We start from the raw sequence: 17,737 nt of genomic DNA on the forward strand, positions 1-17,737 counted from the left end.
GCACGTAAGCCCCACCTGGTCCCGCCTCCTTCTGAAAAGATCTCAGTTGTCAAGGAACTATTTTTCTTGCCATCGTCGCAGAGATGCCTTTGAAAAAGCGGAAGGGCACGGAGGTTTCGGTCTTGTTTTTGGCACCTGCGTGGTATCATGGGAACGTGGCGGGGCGGTGAGTGACGTGAGGGGGCGTGACGACCAGACCGGGAGGCGTTGCCCGCGCGGGAGAAAAGGGACTCCGCAGGTAAAGTGGCTTTGAGGAAGAGCACCTTGGAGTTCCGCGGACGCCTAGCAAACGCTTGTCGGCCCAGTACAGGATACGTTTAAAGGGAGCTAACTGTGGTGAGCGCCTAATATGCATCCCTGCCTGTAATTATTCACATTGTGGCATGCAGTCAGAGCGACACTTTGAGGAAAATGTATCGCCTTGAACACATTGATTAGAAAATAAGAAAGCCCTAAATTAGGTCGGGCGCGGTGGCTCACGCCCGAAATCCCAGCACTTTGGGGCAGGCGGATAGCTTGAGTCCAGGAGTTCAGGACCAGCCTGGGCAACAAAGTGAGACTCTCCCTCTAAAAAAAAAATACAAAAACTAGCCGGGCGTGGTGGCGCGCGCCTGCAATCCCAACTACTTGAGGGGCTGAGGTGGGAGGATCCCTTGAGCCAGGGAGGCGGAGGCTGGAGTGAGCTAAGATCGTGCCACTGCACTCCAGCCTGGGCGACAGAGCAAGACCCGGTCTCAAATAAATCCCGAACATTAAGATAAAGGCAGAAATTCATAAACAAAATTAAGAGAGTTGAGTTGAACCAACAGCTTATTTTTATTTTATTTTTTATTTATTTTTGAGACAGGATCTCCCTCTGTCACCTCGGCTCGAGTGCAGTGGCGCGATCATGGCTCACTTCAGCCTCGACCTCCCCCGCTCAGCTGATTTTCCCATCCCAGCCTCCAGAGTAGCTGACTACAGTGTGGGCCACCATACCTGACTAATTTTTTGTTTTCGTAGAGACAGGGTTGGACTGTTGCCCAGGCTAGTCTCAAACTCCTGGGCTGAAGCAATTCTCCCGCCCTGGCCTCCCAAAGTGCCTTGTCTGGCCAATAGTTGATTTTTTAAAAATTACTGGCGTAGTGGCTCATGCCTGTAATTCCAGCACTTTGGGAGGCCGAGGCAGGCAGATTGCTTGAGCTCAGGAGTTCAAGACCAGCCAGGACAACATGGTGAAACCCTGTCTGTATAAAAAAAAACACAAAAATTAGCGGGCATGGTCGTGTGTGCCTATAGTTCCAGCTACTCAGAAGGCTGAGGTGGGAGGATCTCTTGAACCCAGGAGGTGGAACTGAGACCACCACACTGTACTCCCGCCTGGGCAACACAGTCTCTAGAGAATAAAATTAAAAATCAATGGCTACCTAGAGCATTTTAGAAAACACATAAAGTGAGCTATGGTATTTCAAGTGTAAAGGGAAATCCCAAATGTTGACATCCATCAGTTGCTGAGCATCTATCTAAATATTATATTTTGTGCCTAGGCCTGTGCCGGGTGGCATGGCTGATAGAAAAGGAGTCTGTAGCTAATGTCATCATTATTAGCAGTTTTTATTCACTATAGCAGTAAGTTGAACATTAACTATGTGTCAGGCACCATATATAACACCTTAGCATGTATTAACTTATTCAGGTCTCATATCAGCCCCCTAAATAATCCAGCCAGAATTTTCAGACAGAGTGGCAAAATATATAAATCTTATTATGGTAGAAAGTCAACAACTTTTTTTGTTTTGAGATGGAGTCTCACTCTGTCACCAGGCTGGAGTGCAGTGGTGTGATCTTGACTCACTGCAACCTCCACCTCCTGTGTTCAATCAATTCTCCTGCTTCAGCCTCTTGAGTAGCTGGGACTACAGGCTTGCACCACCATGCCCATCTAATTTTTGTATTTTTAGTAGAGATGGGGTTTCACCGTGTTGGCCAGGATGGTCTCCATCTCTTGACTCATGATCTGCCCACTTCGGCCTCTCAAAGTGCTGGGATTACAGGGGTGAGCCACTGTGCCCACCCCAGTCAAAACCTTTTTATATGTAGCTTATTTTTGGATGATTTCTGGAGACGCTATCGACTGGTGAACAGTGTATTCCTTGATTGTTATTAAATTGTCCAAAATAGCTTAGGAAATGACTTCAGTTAAGAAGAGCAGACACATTAAAGAAATAATTGACTATAGAAGAGTTATGATGATGATTATTCAGTTCGTAGGGCTGTAGGGCCCCACAGGGTGATGGGGTGTCCCTTATGCTGTGCTGAGGTGCAGGATCCGAAAAGTAAAGAGATAGGACACTGAAGAACTGGTGAAGAGCATCTGGACTCGGGGGACCACGCTACCTGTGAGCGGAGATCAGCGAGAGCCCCCAATGCCCAGAAGCATCTGTATTTATTATGTACGAGCAGGGGCAGGGTCATAAGTGAGGTCATCATCTACAGGCTTAGTAATAGGGCATACATAATCATGTGAGTCACAAGTGAGGGGGCCAACCCATTATGTCACTTGGGCAGAGAGGTGGGCCGTGCGCAGTAGGGGGTCGTACTGTATGCAGTAGTAGAGGGTCGTGTACAGAAAAGGTGTCCACCCCCATTAGGCCACTGGCAAGGAGGTGGGCTATGTGCAACAGGTGTCGTGGGCAACCTTTCTTACCTGGGGGCTAGAGACTTCAAAGGATTTCTAATAGAAGGATACTGTAAGCCAATGCAATGGGAGCTGACAGACTTGTGTTCTTCTCTTAAGATATTTATGGGAGGATGATTTGAGCTAGCACAGAAGCAAGAAAAGACTGACAGGGTGTACAGCCTCAGTGACTGGTCACACCAGAGGGGTTCTTCTCCCTCGGTTATTTCCAGGATCTGAGGCCTGAGGTCTACTTTCCACAGGAACTGGATACAAGGTGCTACAACTCCTTTATCAGGAGGAGAGGCTCTTGCTCCAAGCCTGCCATACAGCGTATGCCCTTTCAGGCAGGGATGCCACTGCCTGGGTCTTTGGTTCTTGTCCTGGTCTGGCTGTTTTCCCATGTACTGCTTCTGTTCTGTGACTATGCTAGGCATTCCTCCTACTACAAACTACTATATAGTTATATAGAAGAATATATAAATCAGCACTAAATGTATCAGTACAGCTCCGACTACAATACCTATATGATTATATAGAAAGATTATATAGAACTAAGTATGCTAGATATAAGTATTAAGTATGATTATATAAGGTAGAGGTATGTAAGCAGTAAGTTATACTTCAGGCATTAATTTTATAAACTAATATATGATTATATTAAAGGATTATATAAAGGAAATAGCTGAGTAATAACACTATAAACTAAGATATTCTTCAGGCACTAATTGTGCCTGGGGTCTAGACAGTTCTCCTTCTTCGGTGCCTATAGCGGGTGGTACCCACACAGCTACTACATACAACTTTACCCACTTGGATATCTGTATGAGATAAATTATTTTCTACGAAAAATGTGACCAAGATTGGGTCTAGGAGTAGAAAACCAAATAAACAATAATCAGAGGAAAATAAAGGTAGTCACTGATCCCCTTCAGAAAGGTTCTGAGTCTGATTACTTTATGTGAGTTTACTTTTCTTTCTGATTAATGTAACATAATATTAAGTTAATTGAGGAAACTGTACAAAATCACATTACAATCACTCATAATGCCATCATTCAGAAATAATTGAATAATTTTGTGTATTGTCTGTTCATGTCTTCCTGTCTTGTCATCCTCACCCATCCATTAGACTTAATTTATTCCCCTTCCTCATCCATTGTTTAAAAATATATACAGACATCCATAGAAGTTTTGTTTTAAGACAGACACAGCCAGGTGCCATGGCAGCACCTGTAAGTCTCAGCTACTTGGGAGGCTGAGGCAGAAGGATCACCTGAGCATGGGAGCTCGAGACCAGCCTGGGTAACATAATAGGACTTGTCTCAGAAAAGTAAGATAAAATAAAAATAAGCCGCACATATTTTACAAAGGAAAAAAAAAAAAGCCGGCTGGGCACAGTGGTTTACACCTGCAATCCCAGCACTTTGGGAAGTCAAGGTGGGTAGATCACTTGAATTTAGGAGTTCAAAACCAGCTTGGTCAACATGGTGAAACCCCACCTCTACTAAAAATACAAAAAAAAAAAAATTAGCCAGGTGTGGTGGTGGACACCTGTAGTCCCAGCTACTTGGAAGGCTGAGGCAGGAGAATCACTTGAACCCAGGAAGTGGAGATTGCACTGAGCTGAGATCTTTCCACTGCACTTCAGCCTGGGCAAGAGAGTGAGACTCCATTTCAAAAAAGAAAAAAAAAAAAAAGCCAGGCACAGCGCTCACCTGTAGTCCTAGCTACTGGGAGGCTGAACCAGGAGGATCCTGTGAACCTAAGAGGTGGAGGCTGCAGTGCTCCTATGATGGAGATGGTGAATAGCCACTACACTCCAGCCCATCTCTAATATTAATATATTTAAAGATACAATAGGCCGGGCAAGGTGGGTCACACCTGTAATCCCAGCACTTTGGGAGGCCGAGACAGGCAGATCACAAGGTCAGGAGTTCAAGACCAGCCTGGCCAATATGGTGAAACCCCGTCTCTACTTCAAATATAAAAATTAGCTGGGCATGGTAGCGGGCACCTGTAGTCCCAGCTACTTGGGAGGCTGAGGCAGGAGAATCTCTTGAACCTGAAAAGCAGAGGTTGCAGTGAGTGGAGATTGTGCCACTGCACTCCAGCCTGGGGGACAGAGCGAGACTCTGTCTCAAAAAAGTAAAATAAAGTAAAAATAAAGATACAATAGACACACACTGAGCACATTCTTTAGCACTGTGACTTTTAAGATCCATCCATTGTGCCAGTGTGCATGTAGTCCATTGCTTGTAACTTCTGCTCAGTTTCCAGGTATGTCCCAACCACATTTTATTTGTCCATGACTACAGTAATGGACATCATTATACCTGTCCCTTTAATGATCCATGTAAGAATTTCTTTCTTTTCTTTTTCCTTTTCTTTTTTTTTAAGATGGCGTTTTGGTCTTGTTGCCCAGGCTGGAGTGCAATGGCACGATCTTGGCTAACTGCAACCTCTGCCTTCTGGATTCAAGTGATTCTCCTGCCTCTCAGCCTCCCGAGTAGCTGGAATTACAGGCGTGTGCCACCACACCCAGCTAATTTTGTATTTTTAGTAGAGACGGGGTTTTACCACGTTAGTCAGGCTGTTCTCGAACTCCTGACCTCAGGTAGTCTGCCCATCTTGGCCTCCCAAAGTGCTGAGATTACAGGTGTGAGCCACTGCGCCTGGAGAATTTCTTTTGCATACACATGCAGTAACAGAATTTCTAGCTATTCAATCCATGCATAAACAATATGTAATGTGACTAAATGGCTCTCCAAAGTAGTGTACCCATTTACACTCATATCAGCAGTGCATAAGGATCTCTGTAGTCACATCCAAACACCAACAATGGATGTTATTTTACTTTCTGAACTTTGTCAGTCTGATAGGTATACAATGGTAATTCATTTTATTTATCATGTGTCTGATTACTAATATGCTGGCTTATCTCCTCATAGGCATTTAGGCTTCTTTATTTTATTTTTTATTTTTTTGGAGATGGAGTCTTGCTCTTTCATCCAGGCTGGAGTGAAATGGCACAATCTCAGCTCACTGCAACCTCCACCTCCCAGGTTCACATGATTCTCCTGCCTCAGCCTCCCAAGTAGCTGAGATTACAGGCACCCACCACCACACCCAGCTAATTTTTGTATTTTTTAGTAGAGATGGGGTTTCAGCATATTTGCCAGACTGGTCTCGAACTCCTGACATCAAGTTATCTGCCCGCCTCAGCCTCCCAAAGTGCTGGGATTACAGGTGGGAGCCACAGCACCTGGCCATTCTTTATTCCAAAATTGCCTTTTGGTATCCTTTGCCCAAGTCTCTATTAAGGTACCTTTCTTTTTCTTATTGATTTGCAACAGTAAATAATATGTCTAGGTATTAATAATCCCTCGTTGGTTTTAGACACTGCAAACATCTTTTCCCAGTCTGTCGGTTAATTTTATTTATCAATGTCTTCATTGAACGGAAGTCTTAATTTTTTTTTAACTTTATTTATTTTTTTGAGACAGATCTCATTCTGTCACCAGGCTGGAGTGCAGTGACGCGATCTTAGCTCACTGCAACTTCTGTCTCCCAGGTTCACTTGATTCTCCTGCCTCAGCCTCTTGAGTAGCTGGGACTACAGGCATGCACCACCATGCCCACCTAATTTTTGTATTTTTAGTAGAGACGGGGTTTCACCATGTTGGCCAGGATGGCCTCCATCTCTTGACCTTGTGATCCACCCGCCTCAGCCTCCCAAAGTGCTGGGATTATAGGCTGAGCCACCATGCCCAGCCTTCATTTTTATTTAATTATTTCCTTTCTTTTTTGTGTTATGATTTGTGCTTAGAGGTTTAAAGAAGTTATTACCCACCCTTTGTATATTCATTAACTGCATAGATTTATATTATACATTTATGGTTCAGTCCTTCCAAAGATAGACTTTGCATGTGGCATGGGTAGGAAATCAGTTTTATTTTTCTCCTTAGAGTAAGCCAGTTTCATTAATGTCAAATGTAAATTATTATTTCCTGAATGGTTTATGAAACACCTTTATTTTATATTAAGTTTCCATATATACAATGTATCTATTCCTGAACTCTCTTCTAGCCCACTGTTCTATTTGAAAGTTCTTATGCCAATAAAACCCAGATTTGGCTGGGCACGGTGGCTCATGCCTGTAATCCCAGTACTTTGGGAGGCCAAGGTGGGCAAATCACGAGGTCAGGAGTTCAAGACCAGCCTGGCCATCATGGTAAAAACCCATCTCTACTAAAAATGCCAAAAAAAGTAACCAGGCATGGTGGTGCCTGCCTGTAATCCCAGCTACTGGAGAGGCTAAGGCAAGAGAATAGCTTGATCGCTTGAACCTGGGAGGCAGAGGTTGTAGTGAGCCAAGATTGCACTACTGCTCTTCAGCCCGGGCGACAGAGTGAGACTCCATCTCAAGGAAAAAAAAAAAAAAAAACAGATTTTTATTAGTATTGTTTTGTAGTGTACTTTTTTTTTGTAATCCCTCCCAAAGTACTGGGATTACAGGCATGAGCCACCACATCTGGCCTGTAGCATGTCTTACTATCTGACAGGGGAATCTCTCTCTTTTTTCTCAAGTCTAATTTGGCTACTATTCACTGACCTTATTCTTCTATTTAGAATTTACAGTAAGTTTGCTGAGTTTCTCAAAAATATTTAATTAGTTTTAATTGTGATTGTATTGTAATTATAAATTAGTTTGGGAAGAATTAACAATATAATCTTTATAATTTAAATATATATAAATTTATATATTTATAATTCATATATATATGAAATATAATTAACAATATAATCTCTATTATATTGTCATCCCTATGAAAAATACATACTATCTCTCCATTTCTTATTAAGGTCATTATTTGTCTTTATGCTTCTTTTTTTTTTTTTTTTTTTTTGAGTTGGAGTCTTGCTCTGTCGCCCAGGCTAGAGTGCAGTGGCGAGATCTTAGCTCACTGCAGCTTCTGCCTCCAGGTTCAAGCAATTCTTCCGTCTTAGCCTCCTCAGTAGCGGGGACTACATGCATGCACCACCATGCCCGGCTAATTTTTGTATTTTTAATAGAGACAGTATTTCACCATCTTGGCCATGCTGGTCTCGAACTCCCGACCTCTGGTGATCTGCCCACCTCGGCCTCCCAAAGTGCTGGGATTACAGGCATGAGCCACCGTACCTGGCTGCACATATCTTTTCTCTGAATGCTCATACCTTTTATTTGGTGTCCTTATTGCATTGACCAGGATCCTCAGGACTATGTTAAACGTTAGGGGTAATGGTTGGCATCTTTGCCTTATTCCTTCTAATGAAATACTTTTAAGGTTTTTCCCACTAAATATAATGTTTCCTTTGAATTTCTGGTATATAACTTTTGGTCAAAAGAAGGAGTTACTTTCTACTTCTAGTTTGCAATAACACAAATGTTTATCATGATTAGATATTGATTGGATTTGAGGTGTCAGCCAATTCAATTACAGAAGAAAAAGCAATTAGAGTCATAAGAATTGGAAAAGAAAAGGTAAAACTTATTTGCAGATGATGTAATTATATAACTTGAAAACTCAACAGAAAAAATAGGAAATTTCTATAGAGAACTTAATAAAGTATCAATATATAAAAATAATATACAGAAATCAGAAGCTTTCATCTTACTAAGAATAATCAATAAGTAAAAATGGAGCAAAGGATTTGCTAATAAGGTATTGGGATAACCGAACAGCCATATGGAAAAATACGTAATTGAATTGCTTTCTCATCCCTCATCATGTAATGAGCTTGAATCATTCTGAAACCATCAACCCCTGCCCCCATTGCCCCCAGTTCCTGGAAAAATTGTCTTCCACAAAACTATTCCCTGGTGCCAAAAAGGTTGGGGACTGCTGTTCTAAAACACATCAATAGAAATTTTGAAAACTAAAGTACAAATAAAAAAACAATAAGAACAGTGTGTGAGAGATGTGTGAAAAATATCTAACATATCCGTAGTTTGAGTTCCACGAGGAGAAAATAAAGAGAATAAGGCAGAAAAAATATTTGAAAAGATACTGAGAATTTTCCAAAATTGATTAAAAATATTAACCTACAGATCCAAGAATCCCAGTAAACCTCAAGCAGATTTGAGAGAGAGAGAGAGAGAGAGAGAGAGAGGGAAAGAAATACCTAGGTATTGTCAAGCTGCTGAAAACCTAAGACAACCAAAAAAACCTTATAAGCAGCTAAAGGGAGAAAGCACATTACATTCACAGGAACGAATAAGAAAAATTACAGCTTACTCTTCAACAGCAACAATGGAAACTAAAAAAAAAAATGGAGTAACATCTTTCAAATACTGAAAAACAAATTACAGCCTAGAATTTTACTGAGACAAAAGAGTCTTCAAACATTTGATAGCTGAAGAAGATAAACATATTTTCACACAAATAAGAGTTAATTCATTTCCAGCAGATTCACATCACAAGGAATACTAAAGGACATTCTCCACACTGAAGGAAAATGATCCTAAAGAGAAACACAGATCTGTAAGAAGAAATGAAGAGCACTGGTAAAGGTAAATGTAAAATCATCTAAGACTAAATTATATGTTTAAATCAATAATAATTGTGATAATTATAACATAATAAAAGTAAAATTCTATGATAACAATAACATAATGGGGGCATGGAATTATATTGTTTACTAGAATTTAGATGTTTGTTCCCCTAAACTTCATGTTGAAATTTGATCCCCAATGTTGGAGGTGGGGCCTAATGGGAGGTACTATGGTCATGGTTGGGGGATCCCTCATGAATAGAGTAATGCCCTCTTGGGAGTGGGGAGCTCTTATTAGTTCCTGTGAGAGCTGGTTGTTAGAAAGAGCATGGCACCTCCCTCCTCTTGTTCTTGCTTCCTCTCACCATGTGATCTCTGCACATGCTAACCTAGATTTATCTTCTGCAGTGTGTGGAAACAGACTGAGGTCATCATCAGAAGCAAATGCTAGCACCATGCTTCTTGGAGAGCCTGCAGAACTGTGAGCCAAATAACCTCTTTTCTTTATAAATTACCCAGCCTCAGGTGTTCATTCATGGCAACACAAAAGGTCTAAGACATTATTGTAAGGTTTTAGACATCTTACAGTATGTATAAGATGTGGTGAAATACTAATTCAAAGCACAGACAGTCCGTGACTACAGTGGTTTGACTTACAATTTTTCAGCTTTACAATGAGTTCATTGGGATGATTAAATGCATTTTCAACTTAACAATATTTTTGACTTACAATGGGCATATTGGGACATAACCCCATGATAAGTTGAGGAACATCTGTAAATTATAATAAATTAAACTTTCAGAGGATGTCTGGAAACTAAAAAAAAAAAAAAAAAAAGGAAAAGAATAAATTAAACATGCATATAGCGATCTAGAATAACTACTAAAAGAACATGCAAAAATAGGTTTAACTAAAGAGCTAAGAGAGAGATAAAATAGATTTAAAACACTTGATTAAACTAAAAGAAGAACAAAGGAACAAAGTAGAGGAAGAACAAAGGAACAAAGAACAAACGGGATAAAACAGAACTTACAGCAAGATAATAGACTTAAACTCAGTTATACCAACAATTACATTAAGTGTAAATGCACTAAATATGCAATTAAAAGACCTAGATTGGCAGAATGGATTAAAACAAAATAATATTCAACTATGTTTTTTCTTTTTTTTATTTGAAAAATAAGAAGCATGCTTTTAAATATAAGATGTGCAATCACTGGCAGTAAAAGAATTCTAAAAAGATATATTATGCAGATACCATAAGAAAGCTGGTATGGCTGTATTGTTAGTCAGCTAAGATTACTTTAACACAGAAATATTACCATAGACAAAGAGGGACATTTCATAATGACAAAACAGTCAATTCTTTAAGAAGATACAATTATAAATATGTATGTACTTAATAACACAACTTACAAGGAGAAATAGAAAACCAGCTCCCTCCCTACTCTCTCCCTCCTTCCTTCCTTCCTTCCTTGCTATCTTGGATAGCAAGATCCAAGACAGGATCTTGCTATGTTGCCCAGGCAAGAATGCAGTGGCTATTCCCAGATGCACTCATGGTATACACTATAGCCTTGAACTCCTGGTCTCAAGGGATCCTCCTGCCCCAGCCTCCAGAGTAGCTAGGACTACAGGTGTATGCCTCCATAACCAGCTTCAATTTCTTTCTTTCTTATTTTAAAGAAGGCTATTTACAAAACTATCTCAGCTAACATCACTTACTGGTGAAATTGAGCACTTTCCCTCTGGGGTTGGGAACTGGATAGTGATGTTCACTCTAATCACTTCTATTCAACGTCGTACTGGAAGGCATCACCAGTGCAATAAGGTAAGAAAAAGAATTATGAGGTTTAAAATTGGAAAGAAAAAAGTTAGAGTCATTATTTGTAGATGACATAATTATGAGTATAGATAACCACAATCAAATGGTTAATATTCATGCATGAATTTAAATAGTTCCATGGATATAAAATCAATATACAAAATATTGATTATATTTTTATGTAACTGCAACAATTAGAAAATGAAATTTTAAAAAGATACCACTTACAAATAGAACCAAAATATCAAATTCCTAGAAAAAAGCTAATGAAAGTTTTATAAGATTTCTCCACTGAAAACTACAAAATATTGCTGAGAGAAATTAAAGAAAATATAAATAAATGGAAGAATATGCTGCTATATGCTTAGAGCGACAGAGTAAGTATTAAGATGTTAACAATTTGATCTATACATTTAATGCAATTCCAATTGAATTCTCCATGGGATTTTTGGTGAAAATTGACAGGATGATTCTACATTTTATATGTAAATGCAAGGACCTGGAATAGCTTCAGGCAATCTTCAAGATGCTTATCAAAACTGGAGACTTACACTTTCAAATGTAATTTTTTTTTATACTTTAAGTTCTGGGGTACATGTGCAGATCATGCAGGATTGTTACATAGGTATACACATGCCATGGTGGTTTACTGCATCCATTCTTCTCAACTACATTAGGTATTTCTCTTAATGTTATCCCTCCCCAAACCCCCCACCTCCTGCTATCCCTCCCCTAGCTCTCCTATCCCCCAGTAGGCCCTGGTATGTGATGTTCTCCTCCCTGTGTCCCTGTGTTCTCATTGCTTAACAACCACTTATGAGTGAGAACATTCAGTGTTTCGTTTTCTGTTCTGTGTCAGTTTGCTGAGAATGATGGTTTCCAGCTTCATCCATGACCCTGCAAGGGACATGAACTCATCCTTTTTATGGCTGTATAGTATTCTGTGGTGTATATGTGCCACATTTTCTTTATCCAGTCTATCATTGATGGGCATTTGGGTTGGTTCCAAGTCTTTGCTATCGTAAACAGTGCTGCAGTGAACACACATGTGCATGTGTCTTTATAATAGAAGGATTTGTCATCTTTTGGGTATATACCCAGTAATGGGATTGCTGGGTTAAATGGAATTTCTATTTCTAGATCCTTGAGGAATCGCCACACTGTCTTCCACAATGGTTGAACTAGTTTACACTCCCACCAACAGTGTAAAAGTGTTCCTATTTCTCCACATCCTCTCCAGCATCTGTTGTCTCCAGATTTTTTAATGATCGCCATTCTAACTGGCGTAAGATGGTATCACGATGTGGTTTTGATTTGCATTTCTCTAGTGACCAGTGATGATAAGCATTTTTTTCATATGTTTTTGGCTGTATAAATGTCTTTTTTGTGAAAAGTATCTGTTCATATCATTCGTCCACTTTTTGATGGGGTTGTTTGGTTTTTTCTTGTAAATTTGTTTAAGTTCTTTGTGGATTCTGGATATTAGCCCTATGTCAGATGGGTAGATTGCAAAAATTTTTTCCCATTCTGTTGGTTGTCAAATATCAAAATTTAATACAGTTAGTATTGGCACAAAATTTAATACAGTTGGTTTAGGCGGATAGAACAAAATCTAGAAACCAGCCAGGTGCTGTGCTCATGCCTGTAATCCCTGCACTTTGGAAGCCCAAGGCAGGTGGATCACCTGGGGTCAGGAGATCGAGACCAGCCTGGCCAACGTGGTGAAACCGCATGTCTACTAAAAATACAAAAATTAGCCAAGCGTGGTGGCAGGTGCCTGTAATCCCAGCTACTTGGAGGCTGAGACAGGAGAACTGCTTCAAGCTGGGAGGCAGAGGTTGTAGTAAGCTGAGATCACACCACTGCACTCCAAGTCTGGGTGATAAGAGGGAGACTCTGTCTCAAAAAAAACCCCAAAAACCAAAACTAGAAACCAACCCATATGATTTATGACAAAATTGCTACAGAAATTCAGTAGGGAAAATGATGATCTTTTCAGTAAGTGGTGCTGATATCCATATTGTAAGAAATTAAAGCTTGATTCTTACCTTATAACATACACAAAATTAATTTTAGGTGAAGGGTGGACCTGAATGTAAAAAGTAAACAATAAAGTTCTAGATAAAAACCTAGAGAAGTATCTTCAAAGCCTTGAGATAGATAAAGATTTCTTTCTTTCTTCCCTTTTGTTTTTTATTAAATAGAGACAGGGTCTCGCTATGTTGCCCAGGTTGGTCTCAAACTCCTGGCCTCAACCGACCTTCCCACCTTGGCCTCCAAAAGTGCTGGCATTACAGATGTGAGCTACCGTGTCCAACCAAGATTTCTTAAATAGGATAAAAAACCCACTAACTTCAAATAAAATATTAAAAATTTTGATTTTACTGTATTGTAACTTTTTAAAAGACATTAGAAATACAACTTTATTCTGATTCTGAATGAGAAGGAATGGGAATGACAGTAACAAGATTTCACCACTGAATATGCGATATGACTGTAGTGTCTCATATCTGAAACTCAAGAAGAAATCAACTGTGTTCCAAAACAGCTAAAAATGCAGGTCCAAACAATGAAGGTATTTTTTGAACTGCTGCTTTACTCTGAAGCCCATTCATGTCCTTCAGCATCCCACAGGTAATAATAAAGTGGCACACACACTGCACTGCTGACATCCCAGGACAGCTTCCTGTAAAACTAGACTCTGACACTGAGCTCCAGCTTCATCCTCACAGGCCGTCCATCATCTTCATCCAGGAGGGCGGTTGTCTGAGCAACCTCTAATTCGTGTTCATACTGTACTGCCACAGCTGGGTCCATGACAGCCCTTCGTAGGGCAAGAGCAGGCATGGTAACCAACTCCAACTTACGGTCTCTGAAGAGCTTCCTAGCAAACCAGAGGAAGGACTTTTCAAAGTTGTAGTAACTTTTCAGTGAGGCGTAGTGGCTCATGCCTGTAATGCCAGCACTCTGGGAGGCCAAGGCAGGTGGACTACTTAAGCCCAGGAGTTTGAGACCAGGCTGGCCAACATGGTAAAACAGTGTTTCTACAAAAAAAAATACCAAAAGTAGCTGTGTGTAGTGGTATAACTGTAGTCCCAGCTACTCAGGAGGCTGAGGTAGAAAGATCACTTGAGTCCAGGAGGCAGAGGTTGCAGTGAGCCAAGATCACAGCACTGACTCCAGCCTGGGTGACAGAATCAGACCCTGTCCCAAAAAAAAGTAAAAAACAAAAAGCACAAGAAACAAAGTTGTAGTTTTTGTTTTTTGGTAGAAATGTTATAGGATTGAAGATTCTTCTTTTGGTAGAAGACAGTTGATTTTGCCTTCACTTTTCTGTATACTTAATATCCACCTTGTTGCCACACAACACGATGAAGATGTTCACACACTCAGACCAGATCTCTGTGCTAGTTGGGCACATTCTTGTAAGTAACTCTTGATATTACATCAAACATTATCATGACACATTGGGATTGGATATAACAGCCATCTCTCAATCCATCAAAATTATCCTGGCCAGTTGTATTTATTTATTTTTTGGGAGGACAGAGTTTTGCTCTTGTCACCCAGGCTGGAGTACAATGGCATGATCTCCACTCACTGCAACCTCCGTCTCCCAGGTTCAGGCGATTCTCCTGCCTCAGCCTCCCAAGTAGCTGGGATTATAGACACCCGCCATCACTCCCAGCTAATTTTTGTATTTTTAGTAGAGATGGGGTTTAACCATGTTGGCCAGGCTGGTCTCAAACTCCTGACTTCAGGTGATCTGTCCCCATCGACCTCCGAAAGTAGTGCTGGGATTACAGGTGCCACTGAGCCCCACCTATACATTGAATTTAAAAGGTCCTCTGTTGGTGTGAAACACAAGCGGATAAATGTCAACACCCAAAGTGGCTCCATACTTCTCAGATTCACCAGCCAAATGATGTTTCATGGATGTAGTTTTTCCAGTACCAACATCACCAACCAATACAAGTTTGAACTGGTCTTGGGGCTCTCCTTGGGCAGCCATTGTCATGTTCCTTCTAGAAGCATCTCCACGCCAATATGACTTGGCTGGAAAGATGGCAGAAGTGCAATTGTTATCATTTTAAAAATTGGTCAATTAAAAGACATTATGAGAGTGAAAAGACAAACCAGAATTTGGGAGATGTTTGCCATATATACATTTTAAAAATCTTGTTTCCAGAATATATAAAGAGCTCCAATAAATTAATACAAAAAAGTTGAAAAATCCAATTTTGAAACATTGGTAAAAGACCAACAGGCACTGTACCAAAGAATATATTCAAATAGCCAGTAAGCATATGGAAATGTGCTCATCATATCTGGTTATCAGAGAGGAGCAAATTTAAATCAGCATATATTACTACAGATCTACCAGCGTGCCTACAAAAAAAAATTTTTTTTTGAGACTGAGTTTCACTCTTGTTGCCCAGGCTGGAGTGCAATGGCATGATCTTGGCTCACCACAAACTCTGCCTCCCGGGTTCAAGTGATTCTCCTGCCTCAGCCTCCCAAGTAGCTGGGATTACAGGCATGCATCATCACACCAAGCTAATTTGGTATTTTTTAGTAGAGACGAGGTTTCTCCATGTTGGTCAGGCTGGTCTTGAACTCCTGACCTCAGGTGATCTGCCCTCCTCAGCCTCCCAAAGTGCTGGGATTACAGGCATGAGCCACCACGCCCAGCCACCGTGGCTAAAATTTAAGCACTGACAATGTCAAGTGTTGGAGAGGATGTGGAACAACTGGAATTTTCATATTTTCTTGGTGGGAGTCTAAATCGATACAGCTGTTTTGGCAAACTGATAACATCTACTAAAGTTAGACATATGCATACTCTGTGACTGAGAAATTCTAATCCTGAGTATATTCAAACAGAAGTACTTATATCCATAAAATACATGTACAAGAATGTTCATAGGAACAGCATTTATAATAGTTCCAAACTGGAAACATCCCAAATGTCCATTAGCATTGGAATGGATACATTTGTGTATATTTATTTAATGAAATTCTACATAATAATGAAAATCATAAATATTCTCCCCACAATAACTTCACCAACATATGTGCTGCTTTGGTGGTGCTACCACTTATTTGTGCCTTCCAAACATAGAAATTCTGTTTTTTTTGTTGTTGTTGTTGAGAGAGAGTCTTGCTCTGTTGCCCAGGCTGGAGTGCAGTGGTACGATCTTGGCTCACTGCAACCTCTACCTCTTGGGTTCAAGCAATTCTCTTGCCTCACCCTCCCAAGTAGCTGTGACTATAGGCACGTGCCACCATGCCTGGCTAATTTTTTTTTTTTTTTTTTTGTATTTTTAGTAGAGATGGGATTTCACTGTGTTAGCCAAGATGGTCTCAATCTCCTGACCTTGTGATCCACCTGCCTTGGTCTCCCAAAGTGCTGGATTACAGGCATGAGCCACTGCACCTGGCCAGGAATTCTGATTAATTCTATTTTGCTTCAGTCCCATTTTTAAAAGAGGTAAAAGAAAAATCCTTTTTGTTTATTTATTTATTCATTTATTTTTATTTTTGAGATAGGGTTTCACTTTGTTGCCCAGGCTGGAATGCAGTGGTGCCATCTTGGCTCACTGCAACCTCTGCCTCCTGGACTCAAGCTATCTCCCCACCTCAGCCTTCCCAGTAGATGGGGCTACAGGTACACACAACCTCATCCAGCTAATTATTGTATTTTTTGTAGAGAGAGGGTTTTACCATGTTGCCTAGGCTAGTCTCGAACTCCTGGGCTCAAGCAGTCTACTCTCCTTGGCCTCCCAAAGTGCTGGGATTATAGGCGTGAGCCATCATGCCCAGCTATAACTATATACTCTGTACTATTACCTTTATTTCTGATGGGAGGGAAGTTCCATTTTGACTCAGCTTTTTAAAAAATACCTATGAAGAGGATTCACCAACTCAGCTCTGATGAGACCCAGATCCTCTGCTTATCTTTACAAATGTTACAAAACCATGTCAATCACTTGAATAAATCGCTAAGTCACCCCCCAAGTGCTTGGAAGGGGCGCAGCAAGTGAGGGTCCCTGAAGTTTGTGTTTCCTCTGGATGAATATGTCTCTGCTTCCCTCCCATCATCCCCTTACTGATACTTCATTCAGCCAGGTTGGTGTTTGCCATTTCCCATAAATGAGCACTTTTCCACCTCATTTCCTGCCCATGCCATTCCCTTCTCTATCTTGTCTGCTTATTCCCAGAAGGCATGGCTTTCTCTTCAACCCTCTTAACGTACCCCTCAACCTTTGTACCTTAAAGTAACCCTCTCCTTTGTACCCCTCAACCACTGGAGTAGTCTAGAGGTGGGATATAGGTCCTCCTCTTTCTTTGTGTCTCCTCCCAGACCATTGCCTCTCTCTCATTCCAAAACCCCTCAGCTCCTTTGAAACTTACACCATCAGCCTCTGCTACCCACCACCCTTCCCTCACGGCAGCCATCTCAGATCCCTGGCTCCTCTCTTAAATATTTAATGCCTGGCCCAATATCTCTCTCCATTGCTCTCATGATTGACCATTTCTGATATGTGTGCAACAGCTTCATTGAGATGTAATTTACTTACTAGAAAACTCACCCATTTTAAGTGCACAATGCTTTTTCATTTATTTACTTAATTCTGCAATCACCATCACAAATTTTCCATGATTTTCATCAGTTGAAAAAGAGTCTATCTCTCTTCTAGCTTTTGTCTCTATAGATT

General features: G+C 40.7%; 1 long non-coding RNA gene and 1 pseudogene across 1 annotated transcript; one reads left to right on the plus strand and one right to left on the minus strand.

The window, feature by feature from the left end:
- The first annotated feature begins 32 nt into the window (after window positions 1-32).
- Window positions 33-9,905, plus strand: LOC116555473. Its single transcript, XR_004270543.1, has 3 exons — window positions 33-238; window positions 9,109-9,211; window positions 9,601-9,905. It is a non-coding gene; the product is annotated as an uncharacterized LOC116555473 (long non-coding RNA).
- Window positions 9,906-13,545: 3,640 nt separating this feature from the next.
- LOC116555471 lies at window positions 13,546-15,030 on the minus strand (annotated as a pseudogene).
- Window positions 15,031-17,737: the final 2,707 nt, after the last annotated feature.

This window comes from Sapajus apella, unplaced genomic scaffold, assembly GCF_009761245.1.
Source record: "Sapajus apella isolate SASKATOON/1434 unplaced genomic scaffold, GSC_monkey_1.0 scaffold15, whole genome shotgun sequence".
NCBI classification, from domain to species: domain Eukaryota; kingdom Metazoa; phylum Chordata; class Mammalia; order Primates; family Cebidae; genus Sapajus; species Sapajus apella.